General features: G+C 54.0%; 1 long non-coding RNA gene across 1 annotated transcript in view; it reads right to left on the reverse strand.

The window, feature by feature from the left end:
• LOC128312435 (uncharacterized) overlaps window positions 1–5,901 on the reverse strand; it is a 41,042-nt gene extending 35,141 nt beyond the window's left edge. Inside the window, exon 1 of the long non-coding RNA XR_008291756.1 lies at window positions 5,671–5,901. This is a non-coding gene — a long non-coding RNA (uncharacterized LOC128312435). The remainder of the gene's footprint in view (window positions 1–5,670) is intronic.
• Between the last annotated feature and the right edge of the window lie 635 nt (window positions 5,902–6,536).

A 6,536-nucleotide genomic window follows, 5' to 3' on the forward strand; every position in this document is an offset into this window, starting at 1 on the left:
AGCACTTCAGGCCCCAGACTCCTTTTCCAGTGAATGAGCCCGGCTTGCATTTTTCAAGTAAGCCAGCTGCTTCTGGTCAACCTGCCCTACTCATTATTTTACTTTAGTTTATTTTTCATTTTTATTTTATGTTATTTATTTTTTATTTTCTTAATATAATTTATTGTCAAGTTAGCTAACATACAGAGTGTCCAGTGTGCTCTTGGCTTCGGGAGTAGATTCCCATGATTCATTGCTTACATACAGTACCCAGCGCTCATCCCAACAAGCGCCCTCCTCGATGCCCGTCACCCATTTTCCCCTTCCCCCGCGTCCCCCCATCAACCCTCAGTTAGTTCTCTGTATTTAAGAGTCTTATGATTTGCCTCTCTCCCTCTCCTTATAACTGTTTTCCCCCTCTCCTTCCCCCATGGTCTTCGGTTAAGTTTCTCAAGATCCGCTTATGTCTACTCATTATTTTAAAAACACATTCAAGGGGCGCCTGGGTGGCTCAGTCGGGGAAGCACCCGACATTGGCTCAGGTCATGATCTCACAGCTCATGGGTTCCAGCCCCGCGTCAGGCTCTGTGCCGACGGCTCAGAGCCCGGAGCCTGCTTCGGATTCTGTGTCTCCCCTCTCTCTCTGCCTCTTTCCTGTTTGCACTCTGTGTCTCTCTTTCTTTCTCAAAAAATAAATACAATCAAATAAATAAATAATTAAAAAGATAAAAACACACTCCAAACTTGCCCACCCCATGACTCCATTTACCCCATCGTCTCTGCAAGGGATGCCCCCCATTTTGCCCCCTTTTCACCCATAAATCTCCCCTCTCGAGCCCAGTCTCTTACACCGTTATTATTCGTACAGTTTAGTGGGGGGTTAAGTATTGTCTGTAATATGACTTCTATCCCCACCTTGACGTTGGGGTCAAGCGTTTTAGGATTTCATTTCTTACATGTGGACATTTTACCTCCTTAGCTGCCTGGCTAAATCGTCACCACCATCTATTGGGCACTTCCTACGGGCCCAACAAAGCACTTGAACTTTTGCCAACGCTAACTAACTCACCTGTTCTGGACCGCCAGCTGGAAAGACGGGGATTAGCATCTCATTTTGCTGATAAGAAACTAAGGCACCGACAGGTCGCCTCGCCCGGCCAAGTTCACATAAGCTCGGAAGCAACAAAGCTAGAACTGGACCCATTTCTCTGTATCCTAAAGCCTGACCGTTGTCCCCTTGGTGGACCACCTCTTAGGATTATCTGACTGCCTTTCCGTCATCATTCAAGTGGAGGACACTTGGAGAGTACCGTCAATTTAATTGTATTGTTTTCTACCTTAGTTTGATTTCCTTTTCTTTACCTGCAGCCTGGTTATAACGCCAGGCATAGACCGGGCACCAAGCAAGCTCTTAGGAATAAAGAAAAGTGTAGCCAGTTAATTTGGGGGGGGCGGGGTTTGATAAAGATGCACTTGACTTGTGAGGATGCTATAGCACAGGTTTAAAGACCTGGGAGCTAATCACTAGGTGTTCTCCTGGTTTTTGAATTGCGTTTATGACTCGGTCCAAACCCCCGCCAACTCCATTTGCCCACTCCCCAAAGACAGACGTCATGTCTTCCACATTCTCCAGCCTTCCGCTTTTCCGAGAAGCCTTATAACCCCCCCGATGCACCACCGCCTCCCCTCCAAGGCTTGAGCGGTGCCTCCATTATGCCCTGCTAGGGGTTGAACTACGTCCCCTAAAACAAACACATTGAGGTCGTAAGCCCAGATTGCCGGTGAATGTGACCTGATTTGGAAACAGGGTCTTTGCAGATGTCATCAAGTCAAGATGAGGTCCTAAGGAGGGCCCGGATCCAATATGACCGATGTCCTCATGAGACGGTGAGAAGAGACACACAGGAAGAACGCCATGGGATAAGAGAGGCGGGGCTTGAGGTGACGCAGCCAAGGAGAATGTGCCCCCTCCCAAAGCTGGAAGAGTTAGGGAAAGAGTCCAGGAAGAGTCCAGGCTTCCGACAGAGGAGGGCACTACCTTGAGTAAGGACTTTGGCCTCCAGAATTGCGAGAGAATACATTTCTGTTGTTCGAAGCCCTCGGGAAATGAACACATACCCTATCCTACGCGATTTCTGTGCTGGCCATCTGCCCGGTAAATGTCAACCCCACGAGAGCATCAACCGTGTCTTGCCTGCAGCCATACGCTCAGGAGCACATAGTAGGTCCTCAGTAAACAGTCCTTGCATGCATACATGAATTCAGGCTCCTTCACGCCATGTTAGTCGAGTGTTACCAAGAGCTGTCACTGTTTATGTCACCCGAGAGCCACACAGCCACGACAGCTTCCGTCCGATAGGACTCCTCTCTCACGGGGACACGCAGTCAGGACTCTGAACTCAGATGGGCCTGGAGACTTGTGTCTGCCCCATCCCACTCTCTGAGTCCCACGACTAGTAGGTACCCTGGGATCATCACGCGCCTAGCTTCTCACCTCTCCTGGGAGCAATTAACTAATGGGTGGCTGGACATAATTAGACTCCCATCGGAGTATGACAGCCAAGCCTTCCTTTGGAAGTTTGAAAACAAAGATCACCTGTAATGCACAGGCCTCAAACCCAGGGAAATAAATCTAAAAGCTCCATGAATTGAATCAAATTCCCTGCCTCGAACTGAAGAATGCACAGGTTCCTGTACAGCCCTTCCAGCATTCTTCTGGTAAGAACTGTATTCAGCCGCTAACCTTTCTCCTAAATTGTTCATCCAAGATAGACCATTATAATAATGAAATACCTCGCCCGGGAATGTTCTTGGTTTCAGCTAAAAGGTTTTCTCTCTGACTGCCGTGCTCACAGGCGCTGCCTTAATTTGGGGTAACTTCCCCTTGGCTGTCTTGAAAGGACTTCGACAGGCCTCTTTATATTTTATTTGATTTGCTTCATTTCGGCGTGTGGGTCAGCACGCCCCAATCCTAATGATGATGAAAACTGGAAAAGATGGCACAGCCCCAAGAAAGGATTAAGGAAAGAGAGCCATCATTTTAGTGAGGGAGGAATTGGGAGCAAAGCCTCGGGTTCTAGAAGGTTCTGCGTCCTTCCGCCTTCCGGGAGACAGAGAGAGCCGAAGGGAAGAGGTCAGACCTAGATGTTTGCAGCCTCTGGCCCCTCTGGGGCTCCCTGTTTGAACTGTAAATTATCATGGCCATTGCACAGGGCTGTCTCAGGAGGGACAGACTTTAAGGGGAGTGGCAAAGTCCAGCACTAAATTCTGAACTGTTCAGAGCTCCAACTTAAGGCAGACTGGGTGGCTGGAGGCCTCATCAAGACTTAAGGAAGAAAGAGCTGGCACGCCAGTTGGCCATCTGAGATCCTGTTTATGGGATGACCGATCGCCCTCTCTTCCAGTATACTTCCCAGAGATCTCAAACCGGCGACTCCAGGGCCACTAGGAAACTCTGCCCACCTCCTGATTCTACAGAAATAAATCAAAGTCACCGTTTGCGGGAAGATTCTCCCCCACTCCCCGACAGGAAAAAAAAAAAAACCCTCCGGGCCCTACTGTAGGTTTGTGTTTTATCTGCCAAACTCATAGGAGTAAAACAGAGCCCTCTGTCTGGGCTACCTGAATAACTCCATTCATCCTTTATGACTTAACACAGAGGCCACCTCCTCCTCCAAGGGGACTTCCTTGATTGCTCCTCCCTCCTGCCCCCACCCCGCAGGATAAGTTAAGCACGCTTCTTCCCTTTGTGCTGTCATTAACAGTCGGCTTTCTCCACCCATGCTGTGCTGAAATGTCTGTTTCTGCTGTCTCCCCCCCGCCAGGTCCCAGCTCTGTGCAGAGGTCTGTAGACTCAGCATGAATTTTGAAGCCTGGCACCTAGGAGGGTCTCCACGTGCTTGCAGAATAGAGAGAGCATGGGACAGAACGGACGAAACGGCCCCGTTGCTCAGGGTGCTGACAGCGGGAATGCACAGTAATAATAGCCAAAGTAGTAATAGCTCCTAATGCCTATTGGTGGGCTTTGTATGTGAATCTTTTACAAATTACTTCACTTAGACTCAGTTTAGGTCTTCTGGGAAGGAGACACTCAGATGCAGTCAGACAGTCAAGAGATTTGTCTGGGGATGCTGGGGAGAGATCCAGGGGCCAGGGCGCAGGAGTAGGGCATTCAGGCTACACCACAGGGTACTCTTGGGAAGGCTCTAGTCCCTCTGCGGTGTTCGGGGACGGGCTGTGGGCAGCCTGGGAGGGTGTGAACACCGTACCGGAACCTAGAATGGGTCAGCAGGAGGCTCTCCTACTGTGGTACCTCTGTAATATTTCTAATAACTCCTGGGGAGCCACTGATATTAACGTTGTTGTGTTCCAGAGGCCTCCAGCCTAGGCAAACTGGGGTGACTTGGCCCAAGGTCTCACGCACATACACGGGGCTCTTAAAGATGCGACGTATAGCGCTACCCGACCAGCCTGGCTCCCAAACGTGTGTGCGGCCTCTTTGCCCCAGAATCTCCGCAAGCCTGGGAAGAAGACAGTGACGACTCCCAGGGGCTTAAGAACAACTTCTCTGTGCCTGCACCGTTGAAGCATCACATCTTCGAGCTCCTTTCACCCTTCGGGCAGCCCTGTGTGAAGGCACCTCCATCCTCCCATTTCCCAGAAGAGGAGCCCGAGGCAGAGAGAGGGGAAGCCGCTCACCCCAAGGCCACAGCTCGTAAATAGCAAAGCAGAGCGGCAAGCTCCGGGAGGCCTCTGACTCCTAAGGGCTCCGTCCACGGCACCAGTGCAAATAGCAAGAACGTTCGACATACATGTCGTGTGTACAATACGTTTCTGCAAAATGTTACTGTTTAAATTGACCCGGAACCACAGATGTTCACAAGCAGCGGCTTGGTGAAGACGCAAGCCCCCAGCAGAGCCCCTGGGGGAGGATCGCAAGCCCCGGGCGGGTCCTGGGGCGGAGGCGGGCGGGGGGCAGGTGCCCAAGCCTCCAGCTCTGGCGGGCAGGTGGCTGGAGCCGGCTCCGGGCTGGCCGGCGGAAGGGCGCCAGGCCGGGATGCTCAGCGCCCTGCGTGCGAAGACGAGGCCGCGCCCCCGCGCCCCCGCTTGCGCCGTGCCTGCCGCCGCCACCCGCCCGGCCGGCCACGCAGCGGCCTCCGCAGACTCGGCGGCGCCAGCGCACCTGCAATAAGGCCCCGCCGCCGCCGCCTCGCGCCCAAGGCCGCCCGCCCGCGAGCCGCTGATAAGACGCGGGGAGGGGGCGCGAGGCGGCGGGGGCGGGGCCGGGCTCCGGCCCCCTCCCCCACCGCCCCACCCCCCCTCCGCCAACCCTGTCCCCAGACCGCGCGCGCACTCAAGCCAGTCGCCCCTGCAGCCTCTGCCTGTAGCTTTCTCTTGCCTGGGCCCCGCCCCCGCCGCGTGCTTGCGTGCGCGCGCGTGTGTGTGTGTCCCTGTCTCTTTCCCTCTCCCGTAGCCGTCCATCTCTCCGTTCTCTGCCTCCTTTTTGGTTTCTCTCTCTGCCTGGTGAGTCACTCTATCTGTGTCCCCATCTGTGTGGCTCCCTCTCCACTGCACCACTGCAAGCCTGCCTGCCGGGAGCTAGGTCCCCAGAGCCAGCGGGAGCAGGAACAGCTGGACCCCTGGAGCGGGCTCAGCAGGTGTCCTGACATCAGTGGGCTGGGCTGTACTCACCTGGGCGCCTTTCATCTGGGGCTCTGCGCGCACTTCACAAACGGGTCATTAGGGCCCGCCTGGGGGCAGGTCAGGGAATAGCGCGGCCCGGGCTGTTTGGTTATCTTCATTATTAATACGCACCCCCTCTCCCTTAAATGAGTTTAGTGCTGGAGACAGAATCCCCGCTGACGCCCAAGAGATTAAGGTCTCTCACGGTTGCACAGGCCAAAGATAACTGATAGCACGGGGAATATGAGTTTCTGCCGCTTCCTGCCTGCAGTGGGAGCTTAGAGGCTGCTTGCGGGTTTGAGAGCGCCCCTGGGGTCCGGCCAGGAGGCTGGATTTCTCAGAAGGGGTCCTGGCAACCAGGGGTCCACCGGGAAGGTACTCCTGCCTCCCAGAAGGGACACGCAAGGATCCCAGTGGGACCACAGCCTCTTCGCCCTCGGCGAAATCAGGAGAGTGGCAGAGACAAGGCCAGCGACCTAGGTTTTATTTCTGCATTCATTTTTCTGATCAAGTGGTGCGTCCATCCGGGTACTGCCTGCGGATAAACAGCTAGGGGCCCATGCAAGCCTGGGGCAGCTCAGGAACTGGCCCCGGGGAGGAGCCCCCACCCAGGCAGAGAAGGCCTCCTCAAAAGCACATTCCCTGGGCAACAGAGACTCTGCCTCAGGAAGGCGGTTTAGGTCCAACCAACTTGTCCCCCTAATCCCCAGAGTCCCCGAAAGTGATTTTGCGGGTACCCATTCTGGGTACCCAAAGCTAGCCTAGAGGAGCCGCAGGCGGGGCCTGGGGATTGAGAAATCTGGAATCGGAGTCCTAACTGCCTCCGGTAAACAATGAGAGGGATGGTGTGAATGGGGGGCAAAGCGATACTGACA

This window comes from Acinonyx jubatus, chromosome D3, assembly GCF_027475565.1.
Source record: "Acinonyx jubatus isolate Ajub_Pintada_27869175 chromosome D3, VMU_Ajub_asm_v1.0, whole genome shotgun sequence".
Lineage (NCBI taxonomy): Eukaryota > Metazoa > Chordata > Mammalia > Carnivora > Felidae > Acinonyx > Acinonyx jubatus.